At 38.6% G+C, this 16,123-nt stretch overlaps 1 long non-coding RNA gene across 2 annotated transcripts in view; it reads right to left on the bottom strand.

Annotated features, from left to right (window-relative positions):
* Positions 1 to 296: 296 nt before the first annotated feature.
* LOC121467600 overlaps positions 297 to 16,123 on the bottom strand; it is a 37,464-nt gene continuing 21,637 nt past the window's right edge. For both annotated transcript variants that reach the window (XR_005977660.1, XR_005977661.1), the window contains one exon: positions 297 to 628. This is a non-coding gene — a long non-coding RNA (uncharacterized LOC121467600). The remainder of the gene's footprint in view (positions 629 to 16,123) is intronic.

The following is a 16,123-nucleotide window of genomic DNA, read 5'->3' on the forward strand; positions in this document are numbered from 1 at the left end:
TAACGAATTAAATTCAAAAAATAAAGCATTGCAAATCATTCTGTTTGAAGTTATTTAATAAGACAGGCGTTTTTCCTTAAAATTATTATTAGCTCCTGAATATAATAAGGCTTTAATATAGGTAGATCCTACTATAAAATATAATTGTGTAAAGCAAGTTAAATATAAAACATAAATATTTTGTTTAATAATTATTTTAAAAGATTAAAGTTATATGTTACAGTAGATACAAATAAATACTTTTCTATTAATATTTAAATAAAAAATGAAAAAGAATGTGTTTCTGAGATAAGAAAATTCATTTTTGTTTTCTAAAAAAACAATTAAAAAATTCCTTTGGCTATTTATACATTTTTGTGTGATTTCAGTTGGGTTTTTCTCGAGACACCCTTGTGAAAACACAGCCTACTTTCGAGTTTCCTGAGCCAGTGGCATTTACTCTCCTTGTTTCCCTCAAAGTCTGGACTGGTGTCTGGCAAGCCTTGCAACTCAATCGTGGCTGCTGCTATACGGGTATCCTGGTCCTCTTGCTTCTCCTTCTTCTCCTGCTCCTTGGCTGCCTGCGTGTCTATGGAAATATCTTATGGCTGACAGCTACGAACACCGTCGGATAGCAACCACAAATACACTGAAAATAGACATGAAATGAGCTTTTAATTTTATAATATAAGTTTAGTTTTGTTTCAATACTTATCTTAAAAATAAAAACAGGAGTGTTAGATTTACTATAATAGTTTTCTATTAATATAATGAAATATAATATAATGAAATGAAAGAGGAGAAATCAATCAATATTATTTAAAATAGAAAATAAAGTTGTATACCGAAATGTAAATGCGTAAAGCTTTTTTTTTCGGTGTAAACACACCGACACAGTGGCAGACGGTCGGCCTTTGGCTTACATTTTAAGTGTCTGAGGCCTCAATTGCTTTACTGGCTTTTCGACTGCCCAGAGAAACGATGGCGATGATGACGACAATGATGGCGAAGGACTGTGGAAAGGATGTCTGATGGCCGGTGGCCGATGGCTGGGCTAGGCAACGAAGCCGGTGAGTCAATGGACTCCAAATCGTTCACGTTACTTGCCTCGGACCGCTGGTCGGTCTTTGGTCCTTTTGTTGCACATTTTATCAGCGCTTTAACGTTCAATTCAATATAATGACTCCCCTATGCATAAAATGCCCAATGCAGCAGGATTCGGGTTGCAGGAGAAGGATAAGGATGAGGATGAGGAAGTCCTGGCAAGTGGAACGCCTGTGTGAACGAGCACATACTTTTTATGACGCCATCGAGGACAGACAAGGACGAGAATGGGGGCATGGGGGTCCTGAAGCAGTCGACTTAAGGGGAAGATTTTAATTTGCATTCGTTTGCTTTCGTTTGCAGGGCTTGCAGGATGTTGTTGCCTGCCTATATTAAATCGTTTTTGCAATTTTTCGTGATTTTCCCCTGCTGCTTGGGGTCTTCGTCCTCTGCGGACTTTTGCTTGGGTCCGGCAAATTGTTAAGTCGCCCATAAATTTGACTTGTTCTTGCAGTTTGGGGCTTTATGGGGCACCCACCGAGGCTATTTGCATAATGGTTTATAGAAAAGACAAAGCCCGGGCTTGGGATCGGGATTGGGCTCAGCCAACTCGGGTTCGACTCGTTCTCGTACTCCGCACAAAGGACACGGCACAATGGCATCCAGCTTGGGTTGATTTTTCTTTCTCGGTTTTGTTGTGGTCTATATCCCGTTCGTTCTAAAACAGGAAACGAGTGGCTTTAAGGGCTCTGCTCCTTTGTCCAGCATCCTTGGCTCGAAGTTAAAACCATCAACCACTTAAAATAAATTAAGGCGACGCCATTTTCCTTTCGCCCCGAGAGCATTCAGCAAACAACCCCGAGCTGAGGACCAACGAGCAAGGACCAGGACTTGCAGGATACACACAGACAGACACAGGCGGACACATCCCTGCTCTACCCCCAAGACGAAGGTCTCCGTGCGCCGTGTGGCCATTACTTTTTGCAGCTTTTTCATTTATTTTTATATTTCTCCGTGTATATATAGTAGAAGCCCAAGGGATCCCTTTTGCTATTAGTTTAGCAAGAGCTGCAGGGTTGGTTGTGGTATGTGGATGTGAATGTGGATGTGGGCGGTGTCAAGTACAGTTTCGTATTCTTCTGCTTAAGCATAACGAATGTCCTGGGCAGGGACCACTGCCACTAGCACTGCCACTCCCACTGCCACTTTTGGCCAACATAGTTGGTCGGACAGTTCCTGGGAGAGAAACGTCCTGGGCAAAAGTAATTTTTTACTGTTAGTTAAATAAATGCGAATGCGAAGCAGCAGCAGCAGCAGCTGGCACCGCAGGACCCAGGATCCAGAGTCCAGCATTCGGCATTCAGCATTCAGGGCCCAGGACGAGGGCGTTAAAAGTTTCCACCATTTACTTGTGCCGCATCCTGTTCGTCCTGCCAGTTCTTGTTTGTTTTTTTTTTGTTTTGCCTGCATTTCTTTGGGGAACCGGACGGAGAGCATTGCCTTGTCTCGCTGGCTGAAAGACGTGCCAGGACCATGGCCAGGACTCGTTTCGTTGCCCTCTCGCTCCCACTCACTGGCTCCTGCCAGACTGCCTGGCTGGCAAGATAAAAAATTAGTTTGGCGAACAAGATGAATGCCTTTTGCTGATTAAAATTGCGCAGCAAGCGAACAGAGGAGCGGAGAAGGCAAAGTAAAACAAGGACAGCTCTTAATGAAATAATATGCGAAAAAGTTAAAATGAAATGCAAAGAAAATTCTGCTATTTATTCAAGCTTAAAGATATTCATGGGTATTTTACTAGGTATATAATCAATGTCGGATTTATTTAATTGACATAAAAGAAAACGATTTGGGATATGTGCTATTAAATTAGGAATAATTTTCGGTCAAGGCTTTCATCTGTGCTTATAAATATAAATTTGCAAAGTTTAGAATCGAAGTTTTTAAAAGTGTATAAATAAATTAATCTTATTGATTAAGCTCAAAAATATAAGGATTATGAAGTTGGTTTATTTATATATTTTAATTATATTATGTTATTCTAGGTAATAATGTTATAATATTTATTTTATGTGAATAGTAAATATCTAAGACTGCTCTGTCAGTTCAGCACATAAGTTAACGGAAAGCGAAAAATTTCCTGTATTTTCTAATTCGTTCTGTTGAACTGTGTCAAAGGTAATTACGTAAATAAATCCAAATAAATACATCATTGGCCTGAAACGAAATAGAAACCGAAAATATGTTAGAGAGAAAACATTTCAACTCGACAATGGTGCAACAATTAGTGTAGTATTAAAAGCGTAAATCATAAATGAAGCGGAGTGAAGGGGAGCTGAAGGGCTGACCCTGTCTGGTCAATTATTTGGCCAATTGCGAACAATAATTTCCAGGCAGGACACTTGATGGTAGCCGCAGTCGCAGTGGGTCAGGGTGAACACGGAAAACAGAAAACAGGGTGGTGGGAATTAGTCGCGTGGCGAGGGCAACAGTTGAACGGTCAATTTTGATTTGCCATAAATAAAGCTTAATTGAATTATTGAACGGAAAACACAAACGAGCGGGAGGCACGCAACTGTTGCTTCTGACCCCCGTGATTCTCCACTGTTCGCTCCATTTAAATATGAATTAAACCAATTTCGAGTCGATTAATGTCGACGGCTCTTCTCGCATTCGATTTCGCCTTTTTCTCCCCTTCTCTCTCGTGCCTGCATTTTTTTGCGACCTGCAATTATATTTATTTTTCGGGTTCCCCAACCTTTCTCTCATTTCAGCCGGCTTCCTCTGCATTTTTTGGTTTTATTTCTTTTCGGCAGCCCTCACTTTCAGTTTCGAATGCGTGAGCCGGGGCAGGATGCGAGGATCCGGGACAGTCCGGCTTATTAATGCGTGCATTGATGGAATACGCACACCAGTCCAGCTGACCCACACTCACGGACACATGCGTAATGCAAGCGGGGGCACTTTTTTCAGATTTTTTGTTTTTCGTCCTGATTTCTTTTTTTTTTTTTTTTTTTTTTTTGGGAGAAACCCAAATAAAAATTGCATATTATGTAAAGAGCGGCGTCTGCCGTTGCTCATGTTGTGGCATTGCTGTTGCTGTTTCTCGTGTTGTTATTGTTATTGTTGCCGGTGGGGCAGCAGCAAAAAAGTGTACAAAAATAATTCTGGGTGAAGGACGAGGACACTGGCCAGCCGGCGGGTGCATTCTCCTCCTCCTCGCCCGACGGGGCGTATGTGCGATGCTCTCTCATTTTTCTCGCCTTTCCTCATTCCCATTGTATGTTAAGCGATGGGTGGGATAGTGGATTGTGGTGGTAGCCGGGGTAGCCGGAGTCCGGCGTTTCCGCATGCATCATCACAGCTGGCAGACGAGCGGCAGACACCATTCCGCCATCCCCCCTCTCCGTTCCTCGCCTCACTCATTAAGTGCAATAAACTGTGCAAGGGAAAACAGAAATTAACTCCCACGCCGAAGGACCCAATTGGCACTGCAATTGTTTGGCGAAAATCGCTTAATAATTGGTGGGGTATTTATTAAATCAGTAGTTGGGAACTCAACTTTCCACTTCATTTCATTATCAAGTTGCTCTTGCTTTTTATTTAAACTTTTTCTTGTCTTTGAGGTATATGTATTCAAATTTTTAAATGTCTTTTTAATCTAATTATGTAAATGTTTCACAGAAAAAAGAAGTGGTTTTGGTTAACTATGGTTAGAATTAAAGAATTAATAGCAGAAACTAAAAATTAAATTCAAAAATTACTTTTTTTAATCATTTTTGTTGACTTGAATCAATTTAACAAGGTAAAACTAAAAGTCAATGTAAAAAAATTAAACAGTCAAGAAATACACAAGGAGTACAGACAACAAAATAAATTCTTTAGGCTGTATAAACAGAAAGTAAATATTAAAGAAAGAAATTCTGAATAAACAAAATAATTGAGAAAATTAAATTATTAATATTAAGGCAAAACAAATAAGGACTATCAATATACAAGTCCTTACTGTTGACAATTCTCTGCGAATTTCCGCTGCATACTTTTCGGATGCGACGAATTTTTTGTAGCTCTTGCTGTTCTTTTTTTGTCAATTCGCTCCGGCGAAAGTATGTGTGTGAGTGCGCTGTTTGTGTGTGGGTTGTTGGTTAATGCGGCTCATACACGTAATTGGCATTAAATTAAACGCCTGCCCCAGACCGCCCCCCAATTTTCCGTCTGGTGTGAAAAAAATGAATGACCAGCCGCAGTCTGGCATTCGTTTCTCTTCTCCAGGACACTTTTAGTTTATCCTTTTTTCGGCTGGCACACACACAGATGAACAAGTACAGTATACGTATACATTTGGGAGGCTGTTGCATCTGCTGCTTATGATAATTGCCGGTTGCACTGCGTTTTCTGGCACGTGTCTGACCCCAGCCACCCTTCCCACCCCCTTTGGTTTTTTTTTTTTTTCGGCTGTTTGTTTTTCACATATGTGCTGGATTTTTTATCCTCTTTTTGGCCGTTCATTGACATTGTCAATGTCATTGTTGCCATTTGAGTAGTCGTCGTTTTTTCCTCATTTGCTCTTTTCCCATTTTTTCGTTTGTTTTTTAATTTTTATTTTTGAGCTCTTTGCAGCGCATTTATATTTTCATTTTTATTTTATTTTATTTAATTGCAATTTGTTTTTTTTTGTTGGCGCGTGCCACTTTTACAGAGTCGAATTTTAAGCCTTTTTCCCCATTTTTTTTTTAACACTTTTATGATGTTTACATTATGACGTCACGGGCGGGACATGTGTGTATGTGTGGTGTGTCCCAATGTTTTCGTTTTGTCCTCTTTGGTTCGAAGGGAGGTCGAAAATCAGCTGTTGTCTGCAGTTTAATTGACGTTTAATCGATGATTACTGCATACATTTCAGCAGCTACATTTTGGGGGCCGTCAATTCATTTTCGGGTAATGTATCAGATTGTCATCGAATGATGCGAAAGATAAATAAACCAATAAAAAGAAACTTAGATGGATTAAACCATTGCATTGTTTAAGGCAAGAGTAAAATAATGAAGTCAAACCAACTTCTATAGATTTTCAAGTTTTAAAAGAAAAGCTCTTTGATTATTCTCACAATAAAATGAACAATTTTTAAAACTATCTAGCCATATAGCTTAAAATTTAAGTTTATCGTAAATTTATCGTAAACTTATAAACACAAGGGATATAATTTGTCTTTAAAATGCCCTTTGTGAACTTTTTAAGGAATTTACCAATAATTTGTTTCATCTTTTAAATGGAGTTATATTTACAAAAGATTTTTGTGACGCCCTTTAGTTTAATGAAATATTTTTTTTTTAAATGTAATTAAAAGTTGACATATTCCTGAGTGATTCTGACAAATCAACACTGTTGGCTATCGGCGAAATTAAAAGTCTGCCAAGCAGAATGATATGTCATTAGAAACTGATGCAAAAACAGAATTTAACGTTTCAGTGAAAATCTGAAAACTTTAACCAGCTGGAGGGACAAGGCCTCCCGGGGTTGTGTGGCCCCTCAAACAAAAACAACAAATTTCCATCACACTTCAAAAATGTTGAATTTCATTTTTCATTTTAATGAATTTGTGTTGTTGTCGCACTGGTGTTGTTGACGTTATTGGCGGTCGTTGTTGCTGTTGTTTCAGGTCGCCGCTGGGCGACCGCACACGCAAATTACCTTATTTAGTGCACACAACGCCGCATATAATATAATTTACTGTACATAGACCTTTATTCCCCATATATAAGCTGGCATGTCGGAAAATGTGTTCCTGTGAGAGTGTGTTTCTGCGTGGAGGGCTTACATTACCGCTTTGGCCGTTCCTGTTGTTGTTGGTGTACATAATTTACTCAACTGGTTTTTGGGTTGTCGCCTTTTTTCCACTGCGGCCATCTGTATCTGTCCCAGTCCCAGTGCCAGTGCCAGCGCCATTCCAGGATCATGATCGGGGCCAGGCCCACTCCGCAGCTGAAGTACCTTCCTCTAACCTTTATCATCCTGGCTATTTGCCAGCAAGTGCTGGTGTGTGTGCGTGTGCGTGTGCGTTTGGGGCATTTTTCAGGATATCTATTGGGACCAGCCGTACTCTACACTTTAAAGTTAGTGCCTTTTGGTTGTACAAAGACATACATTTCCGTGCTCTGATATTCATTACAATATTTATTGTATTAATATTATTCAATTGGCTAATTGTTGATTCTTAAATTATTGATTTTATTACTAAAAGCAATACTTCTTTGCTAATAAATTTACTAACTGTATTAATTCTGGTCAATGCCCAACAAAAAGTTTATAAAGTTTTTTGATAGAATGTTTTTGGTTTGATGCGGTAATAGAAAATAGTTAATTAGTTTCTTTTATTGGGGTTTGCTAAAATTAAAAAAGTCCATTTACAAACAAGTTTAAATAAAAACAAAAAATTGATAATTGATAAACTGATTTTCTTTACTCTTTCGGAATTTTATAATTTTGAGAAATTGATTTTCTTTTCAAAATTTCGTTTTTCTCATAGCAATTTTTAAATTAGTTGTACCGAGCATTTTTTGGTTTAAAATAAGGGTTTATTTTTCAATATGTTCGGGAAATAATCGGCATTAATTTGATGAACATGAGTTTACATAGAGAGCGTGTAAATGCTTTATGTTTAATCACAAGAGTTATTTAATAACTAAAAAAAATCAGAAAATGAAAGACTATCTGATTTTTCCAAAGTTGTAGCTGTTATTTGCAGTCTCTGGCTTAGTAAGTTTAAATGTGTGAAAGTAGAAATGTAATTATTGTAAATAAAGACTGTTTAATTGGAGCAACCCCCATTTTATAATTACAAAAGCGTAGTACACGAGCTGTAAGCTTGGTTCAGCTTCGTAAAGGACTTTCCGGATTCGTTTTGGCTGTCAGCTTGAAGTTTTCCCCCAACTTTTTGCCTGTCGGCTTAAACTAAAAATGGTAAAATTTTAAATTAACGACGCACGCACACAGCTGCAGATGGAGATGAAGCTGGAGAGACGGACACTGACAGGACTCTGCATTCTGATGGGTGTGTGTGTAAGGGTTTTGCGGGCATTTTATGTAATGTCGTCCGTAATTTGACGTTGGCGTACGCAGCCTGCATTTAAAATGAAAATATATACGTATTGCCACACACTTTGATATATGTGCAAAGAGATGGGTAATCCGTGCGTATGCCAAAACACCAACTTTTGTATTTAAGTATCTGGTGGAGGGAGAGCAAAGCCTTAATCAATTATTATTATTTATTTTTAGCCTCAAGTCCCCACCGATGATCGGCAGCTGCTTTCGAGGATCGGCGCTTTCTATTATTTAACGCGAAATATTTGCAACTCGCAGCTGCTTTTTAGTCAAATAAACCCAACCCTCGCTTTCTTAACAAAAGGGGTGGAATGGTCGGCGCAGGCTAAACAAACCCTTAAGCTAACCAAAAAGAGGGTAAGTTGTCCGGTCGGCCATTTTGGATTCACAGCACAACAGCGCACAGCACAAAGTTGCAAAAAGGTTAAACCTCAGTTTTCACTTTAAATCCAATTCAATTTTATTTCGCAAAAACCGGTACAGGGACTCTGTGCAGATGCAACCGATTAAATTGGGGAAAAAGGAAGCACATTGGCTGCGCTTTTCGCAGCCGCTGAGTATCCGTTAGATACAGATACAAAAGCAACAATCTTTGCCTTTCTTTCGGCACGAACAAAATTAATTACAGTGTATATCTCTTCAGAATTAATCTGCTACTAATCAAAGATCATAATAATAATAATCAAAATAATAAATTAAATGTTAATTTAAAATTGTTCGAAATTAGTTTTTTTTTTCGTCCCAACGTTTTCGGAATCGCTGTTAATAGGATTTCCACATATCAATTCCATGACTATTTGTGTCTGCTGTTATCTCTCAAGGTAGAGCCGATTACCTGATGAAGCAAGCGCGATAATGATGACAATGTGAGCCGGCACAAACAAGGAAAACTTATTAATGTAATTAATTAAAACAAACAGCTTCAATTGAGACACGACAGCCCGGATGGCGGTGGGGGCGTGGCTGTGGCAGTGGGCGTTGGGCGGTCGGCAATTAAAGGAGTATGTGACTGCCCTTGTACCGCGTCTGCAGGCGACACACATCAAAAGCAGCGGCAGCACACACAGCTATCTCTTTAAGCTAGGGATGTGGGCAGTGTTGCCAGGTCTTCGAAAAAGAACAATTATTTTTTAACCAATAAAAAACTAAATATTTGGCAAAGTATTCGACGATTTTTGTTTTTAACATCGCATTTAAAAGAAGTTAATATAATTACTTTAAGTAAAATGTTGATTCTTAAATAATAGTTTTGATGCTTATAATGACAATTTTAAAATAATTAAATATAAATAATGATAAACCATAATTAAATTTTAAAAATTATTCACAAATATAAAAAGAGAATAAAAAAAACGTTAAAACTCTTCACCTCAAAAATCATGATGAAAACACGACCAAAAACAAATGATTTTTGTAAAATTAAGTTTTGAATAAAATATTAGGTTGATTATACCTCAGATTAATTTCACAACGGAATAGAAGTTCAAGTAAATTTTTTGATTACAAAAATCTTCAGTGTTACCGAATTCGATTTATTTATAAGCATGTTAAAACATATTTCATATAAAATCTTATATTTAATGATATAAGCACTTAAGGTTTGTAAATTGTTTAGTTTATCGGTTCAATATCAATGCTTTGTCTGTTCTGTCCAGAAGTTTTTTCAGTATCCTGAGACTAGAAAATCTTTGCGTAGAACTGTGTGAAAGTCAAAATAAATACGAAAAAAGGCTGGATTTGACGTGAAAAGTGCTGAGCAGGCAGCACGGGATGTGGGTGAGTGGCTGGCTTGGATGCTTGGTCTTCACACCACGCGTTCGAAATTTAAATCATAAATCATGAGCTTTTCCTCCACGGCATTTTTCATGCTTTTGTTTCCCGCCCGCCGTCACTCGTCCCCTTGTCCGCCCCACTCGATTTTCTCTCAGTGTGTTTCTGTTGCTCACTCGCTCTTTCGCTTGCTGCATTTTGTTTTTCGCATTTTTCTTTCGACGACGGACTCTGGGGCGCTTTTTAGTACGCATAAAAAGAGGAAAAAGTGCCGCCATTTTGTTTTTTCCACTTATTTTCTCATTTTCGCCCGTTTCACTCGCATATAGAAAATAAAATGCCGCAACATACAAAGGCAGTGGCAGCAACAACAAAAATCGAAATTGCTGCATACAGAAAATGTGATGCTCCCCTTGGCTCATTTATTTTGCAGTCCCCCACCGAAACGGACCACCCACACCCACCCACACCCACCCACTGACACCACCCCCTGTCAGACCTTAAGCTCTATTTGGGCATTAAGGGTTTTCGCTTGGGTCCTTTGCGAAAGGGTTTTTTGCTGCCTGCTCCTTGTTTATCTGTTTTTGTGTTTTGTTTTTTTGGGAAAACGCTCAAAGACCCTAAATTATTCACGCTGCCCAGCCTCCATTTTCCCCTTTCCGGCTTCATATGGGGGTACTTTTTTCGAGAGCGGGGCCTGACATGGAAAAATTTCGTAATTCAAAATTAACATTTAAGGATGACTTGGAGTTGGCCGCCATTCTCCTTGCCATTTCCCTAGGCGCTGTCGCTGCCGTTCGGCGAAAAGGATGCGAAATGTGTACACAAAATTAACGAAAAAAGAGAAAAAGCTGCGTGCACAACAAAAAAGGATAAAACAGTACAGTTGCGACAAAAAGCGATATTTACTTTGCGTTTGCTGCGAGTTTACGCATTTTGAGGTGGTTTGCGGAGGTATCTCTCCGCCGCAATGTAACTTGGTTTGAGAAAATGCAGGTCCTTGCAAGGAGTGTGCCAAGGTTAAATTGTTAGTCTACTTAAGCCTATTTTAAGCTGGTTGTTGGACCTTTTTAAGCCTTGAGCCAAGTTATTAAAGTCTTACAAACAAAATGCTGTGGCGTAAAACATTTTAAATAAAGTAATGAGCTAGTTGCATTTCGAAATAAAACGCATTATTTTTTTTTTGTGCTTATTAATTTGTGAGTATTAATTTTCAAATTATATAAATTTAAATTTATCAAAAAATGGTGTTGGTAAATGTTCACTTAAAAATTTATTTTGAAAATATTAGCTTATTGTTGTTATAAATAATTATTGAAATCATATATCACTTCCTGGTTGTTTTTATATGGCATTTGCCATTTATATAAAATAAATTGCATTCTTATAAAACTCAACAATCGCAATAGCAATATATACAAATCTAATATTCGATATAATAGAATTTATTGCCTTGTAAAGCTAACGGAGAAGCATATCGCTTTATATTTAAAATATTTACTGTGCCTTCATTTCTCTACCATGTTTTTACTAACATATTTGTTTTTACTTAAGACTTTTCTTATATATATAAATTATAGTTATATTTAATGTTATGGATTAAAATTTCTAAAGATTAAAATATTTTTATAATTTTTGTTTGATTTTTAAAAATTGGTATTTAAATTAATAAATATAAGCTGTATTTAGTTTTAATTGATTCCAACAGAATTTGTTGCTCTTTCCCATTTTGAGTCTCTCGTTTTTCATCTCTATTTTTTCCATTCTCTTTGTGTTTTTCTTCTCTTTTCGAGATGTCTCTGCATCTTTGCCTTCCTTGTGGCCAGGATGCAAACAATTTACGCAATCTGCCATTGCACTTTCCTCACCCCACCGCCCATAAAAACCAAAACGAACGAAAAAGAGAGAATCCTGTGAGAGAGAGTCAGCCGAAGGATTTCTCTCTGGCAGAGGGACTGAAGAAGCAGAAAAGTTTGAATAAAATAAAATCAAATAATATGCATGGAGCAAGAAAAGCAAGGCTTTCTCGCCATTCTGGCCCCACAACCTCCACATTTCACCACCCTGAAAGCCTCCCACCGGAAGTTTCCTTCCCACACACACACACACGCTCAGTCACAAAAGGCTCGGCTTCATATAGAAAAACGTAGCAAAAAGTCCAGGCCACCCACCTGCCGCCCCCAGTTTTTGCTTTTTTCGCTGGGGAAATTTTTTGTCTTTTTTTAAGCTCCACCTACTTGCTGGCCTGCCATTGGCTGCTGCTTCCACCGACTGCGAAAAGCGGAAAAGCGGCAGGCAGCAGCCGCAGCTGCAGCAGCAGCAGCAACCAAAACTGGCTAAAAGGGGGAAAAAAGGCTAACTCGGCACACACAAAAACCCCAAGCACACACACACACACACACCTGCCTGCCGCCTTTGATTCTGTGTTGTTTGCTTTTTCACATTTTATTTTTAACATTTATATTTGGCGTGCGTGTTTTATGAACAGGCTTCAAAGGAGACCAGGAAAGGGGGTGGGCGGGACATACACATACACACACATGCACATATACTATAGTTAACAGCATTATGAAAAATGAAAACGATTTCCCTTTGCAGCGCTTTTTCCTCATCCGACTAGACGCGTCTGTGGTGCGTCTCCTCAATTTTTCCCCAAACCCTGTGATGCACCGAAGGAAAAAATGATTTAAAGATGTTACTATAAGTGTCATCATTCGGTTTTCCTAAGGAAAGTTCTTTAAAATTCCTAAAAAACCATTGGGTTCATTTCGAAAATCATGTTTGTAGCTTAAAATTCATTAGATATTTTTGGGCTTTGTTTTCCATTTTGTTGTAGCAATCATAATAAAAATCGTTTAAAAAAGCTTAAACTTTTAAAATGTAAACATAATTTAATTTGAACGAAAATTAAACTAGTGATAAGAATTGTAATCACTGAAACCAAAATCAAGGCAAATAATTAAATGTTAAATTTAATCATATCTTATGTTATTTTGTTGACTATGTCCCCCGTTCTAGTAAATATAATTATTAAAGTTTCTTATATCTAGTTACACTTGAATTCAAAATCATGAAAAACAAATATTTTCTCTCTGTATGTTTGGGATCCTATTCCTTTTGCAATAGCCCAACTTTAGTCGCTTGGTCACGTTGCACTCGCATCCTGGCAGCAACAATGCGGCCCTGGCTCTTCTGGTCGGTAGTTGTTGAGTGTTTAGTAAGTGGTTTAGTAAACACATTTAGTTATTTGCCAAGCGGCGATCCGACAAACGGAAAGGCCGTAAAAGGATGAGGGGCAAACTAAGGCAAGGCCTCTTGCACGCACCGAAGAACATCGAGTGGAGCACTTAATGACACTTAGTGATACTCAATTATCACTGCGGCTCCTTGCTCAATTACTTAACGAGGCCTCTTCCGTTTTCCTGGTCGTGAGTGCTCCGCTACCCTTATCCACCTCCCCATGCAAATGTAATCTGAAAGTTTGCGAAATTTCCGCCCGATTCCCTGGCTGTCGCAGTTTTCGGCCAACTTTTATTAGCTTTCCCGCTAATTGCTTCTAATTTAATTAAATTTAAAAACTTTTGCGCGCTTTTAGTTGGAAAATATTGTGCATGCGCATTTTTTTGGGTGGCACTCGGGGAATCGGGGCAGGCAAATGAGTTTGGGAGTGTGTGTCGCATAATAGTTTAGCTATAAATTTTATGCGTCTGCTTGCATTTTGCAGTTAAATATTTTATAATTAAATATTTGTTTAATTAGTGCGAGTGGCCGCCGTCGCACACCAATTCGTTTGCCGTTTTCCAAGGGGCTGGGGTGGGGGATTATGGCTGCGGTTCCCAAAAACTGTCCATTTAATAAGTGGCCAGCATTACATTATTTTCCCAATGTCCAGCAGGGTCAGTTAGATAAATTTAATATTGGTTGAGAGCTGATATCTTTTCTCATGCCGCTGCACAGAATTTTAAATTGTGTTTTCACAAATTAAAAGAAAATTTTCATGGAGCTGAGCTGAGTTAATTAAATACAATAAGCTTTAGAGTGCTGGGATTTCATTTCTTGCAAGACAATTGTGTCTTGGGGCCAAGTCGTCTTATTGGATCAGCAAAATTGAAAAGATAAATTGATTGTCTGTGATGTAACAAATTGAGAGAGTTTACTTATTTTGTGGACAATTAGACAAATAAAATATTTATAATTAAAATTTCGTTGTGGTTGCGTGTTCGTTTCATTTCCAGGTCTTTTCATAAAAGAATTTTTGATGTTAAAGTCTTAAATCCGTGTGCATTTAAACTTCTTTCCAAACAATCGTTGTGTTTGTATAAGAACTTCATGGAAAACGCATTAATAATGTATGAACCTTTTCAATATCCATTAATTGTGATTTATGTGCGAGACTCAGTAAAGCAACCTCTGTGGGTTGCTTATGTTATATTGGACTATTTGTAAATGCCGATAATTAAACAGGCCCAACTTCTTAGCCGGCAGCCAGGAGATGTTCCTGGTTCTGGGGTAATTAATAAGCGTTAACCCTACCGACATCGCATCAGCTTTCTGCCATTTGTCAGTCATTATCTGACCCCGGTCATTTATCAGCCGGAGATGTGGAAAACACGCTAGAAACCATTTTGGAGGCAAAACAAATTCGGGAAAAACAAAATAGCGCTGCAATAAGTAAAATTAATGAGCCTAGATGTAATTTTATAAATTGTGAAAAGCTTCCGGCGTATCCTGTCCAAAATGGGAAATGAAAAAGAGCATTTGGCAGGAGTGAAAGTGAGGAATTATGGAAGCCATTTCGGTTGTGAAGAAGGAGAAATGGAGGAAAAGCCGGGAAAAGCAAGGGTGAAAGTGGATTTACTTTCGTCTACGTGACACGAGTCCTGGCCCCCTTTTGCGGTTGTCGCCTGGCGATGATGATGAGTCCTGTCCAGTCAGGACCTCCTGGTCTCCCCGCATCCTTTCCATCCATCCTCAAGCAGGATACACGCATCGCGTGGAACGTCTGCGACCAGATTAACGCTCACGTACCGAAAAGGGGGAATGTCCTTGCTGTCAGTGGCAGCAGGAGCATCAGGAGCAGCTCGAACATGGCGGCCATGATTTTCGAAATTAATTCAACTTGATTTTGCTTTCTTCCTTTTTGTTTTGATCCTTCTGTTTGCATGTGGGGTTCTTTTCGTTTTGGGGGAGTGTGGATGTGGCTGTGAATGGCTGTGTGCCCGGGCACCGCAGACAAGAAATTAAAATTCATTTCAAAGGCCAAGCGGGGAGAAAGGTTGGTTTCCACGAATATTCAAGGCGCAAGCCTAAAAGTATGCAAGGACCATGGAGACAACCAACCCTCGCAAGGCAAACAACCCTTCTTCGGGGCGGTTTTATTTTTTGCCTTTATGTTCGGTTTTCCACAATGGCTGCCATGTTTCCTTTTCCTTTTGTTGCAAGCCAAAAAGTTTTCTATTGTTTTTCAACTGTCATGATGAACTTTTGCCTTTGTTGTCGCATACTTTTGGCAACAAATTTCCGTAACCCCATAACCCTCTGCACCCCATCTCACATGGACTGCACATATTTTATTCTGCTCGACTTAATGCGGGGCGACTGTCATTGTTTTGTTCTCGTTGCGTGTCTGCCAGCTGTCGTCTTTATGGCACAGATCCATTAATATTCTTTCGCAAATGTGTGCCTCAGGTGCAGGCAGTCTTTGTTCCCGATTTTTTGTCTATTTTTCAGGCATTGTTTGAGACGGTGCCATAGGAACTTGTTCTGACAGCTCGGCTACCTGCGAGAATTGAGCCGTAAGCCGTGTTCAATTGCCAAGTCCAGTCGACAGAGGAAATCTGTAACAAATCATGGTCTGTGCCTTGGCCTAAAGGCATCGAAGACCTGGGACTCTGACTCTGATTTTAACACAGAAAAAAATATTAAAAAGAATTTTAAGCCAATTCATAGTTTTTATAAGAACCTTTTTCACTGCTAATTCAGGAATTTTACACAGATCTCTTGCGGTCAAGTAACATAGAATAATCAAACCTAAAAGCCTAAGTAGTTTTTTCATTATTGTCATTCTTATCTTCTTAAATTCGAACAATAAATTAACCCACAAACGTATGATCTAAATTTTAATTTTAATCTGAAGCAAATATAAAAAACACGAATAAAAACAAGGTAATGCATAAATCAAAAACAAATTTAAATTTAAGTTGTAATTAAAAAAAAACCTTGAAAA

Source organism: Drosophila elegans, unplaced genomic scaffold (assembly GCF_018152505.1).
Source record: "Drosophila elegans isolate 14027-0461.03 unplaced genomic scaffold, ASM1815250v1 contig_476, whole genome shotgun sequence".
NCBI classification, from domain to species: Eukaryota; Metazoa; Arthropoda; class Insecta; order Diptera; family Drosophilidae; genus Drosophila; species Drosophila elegans.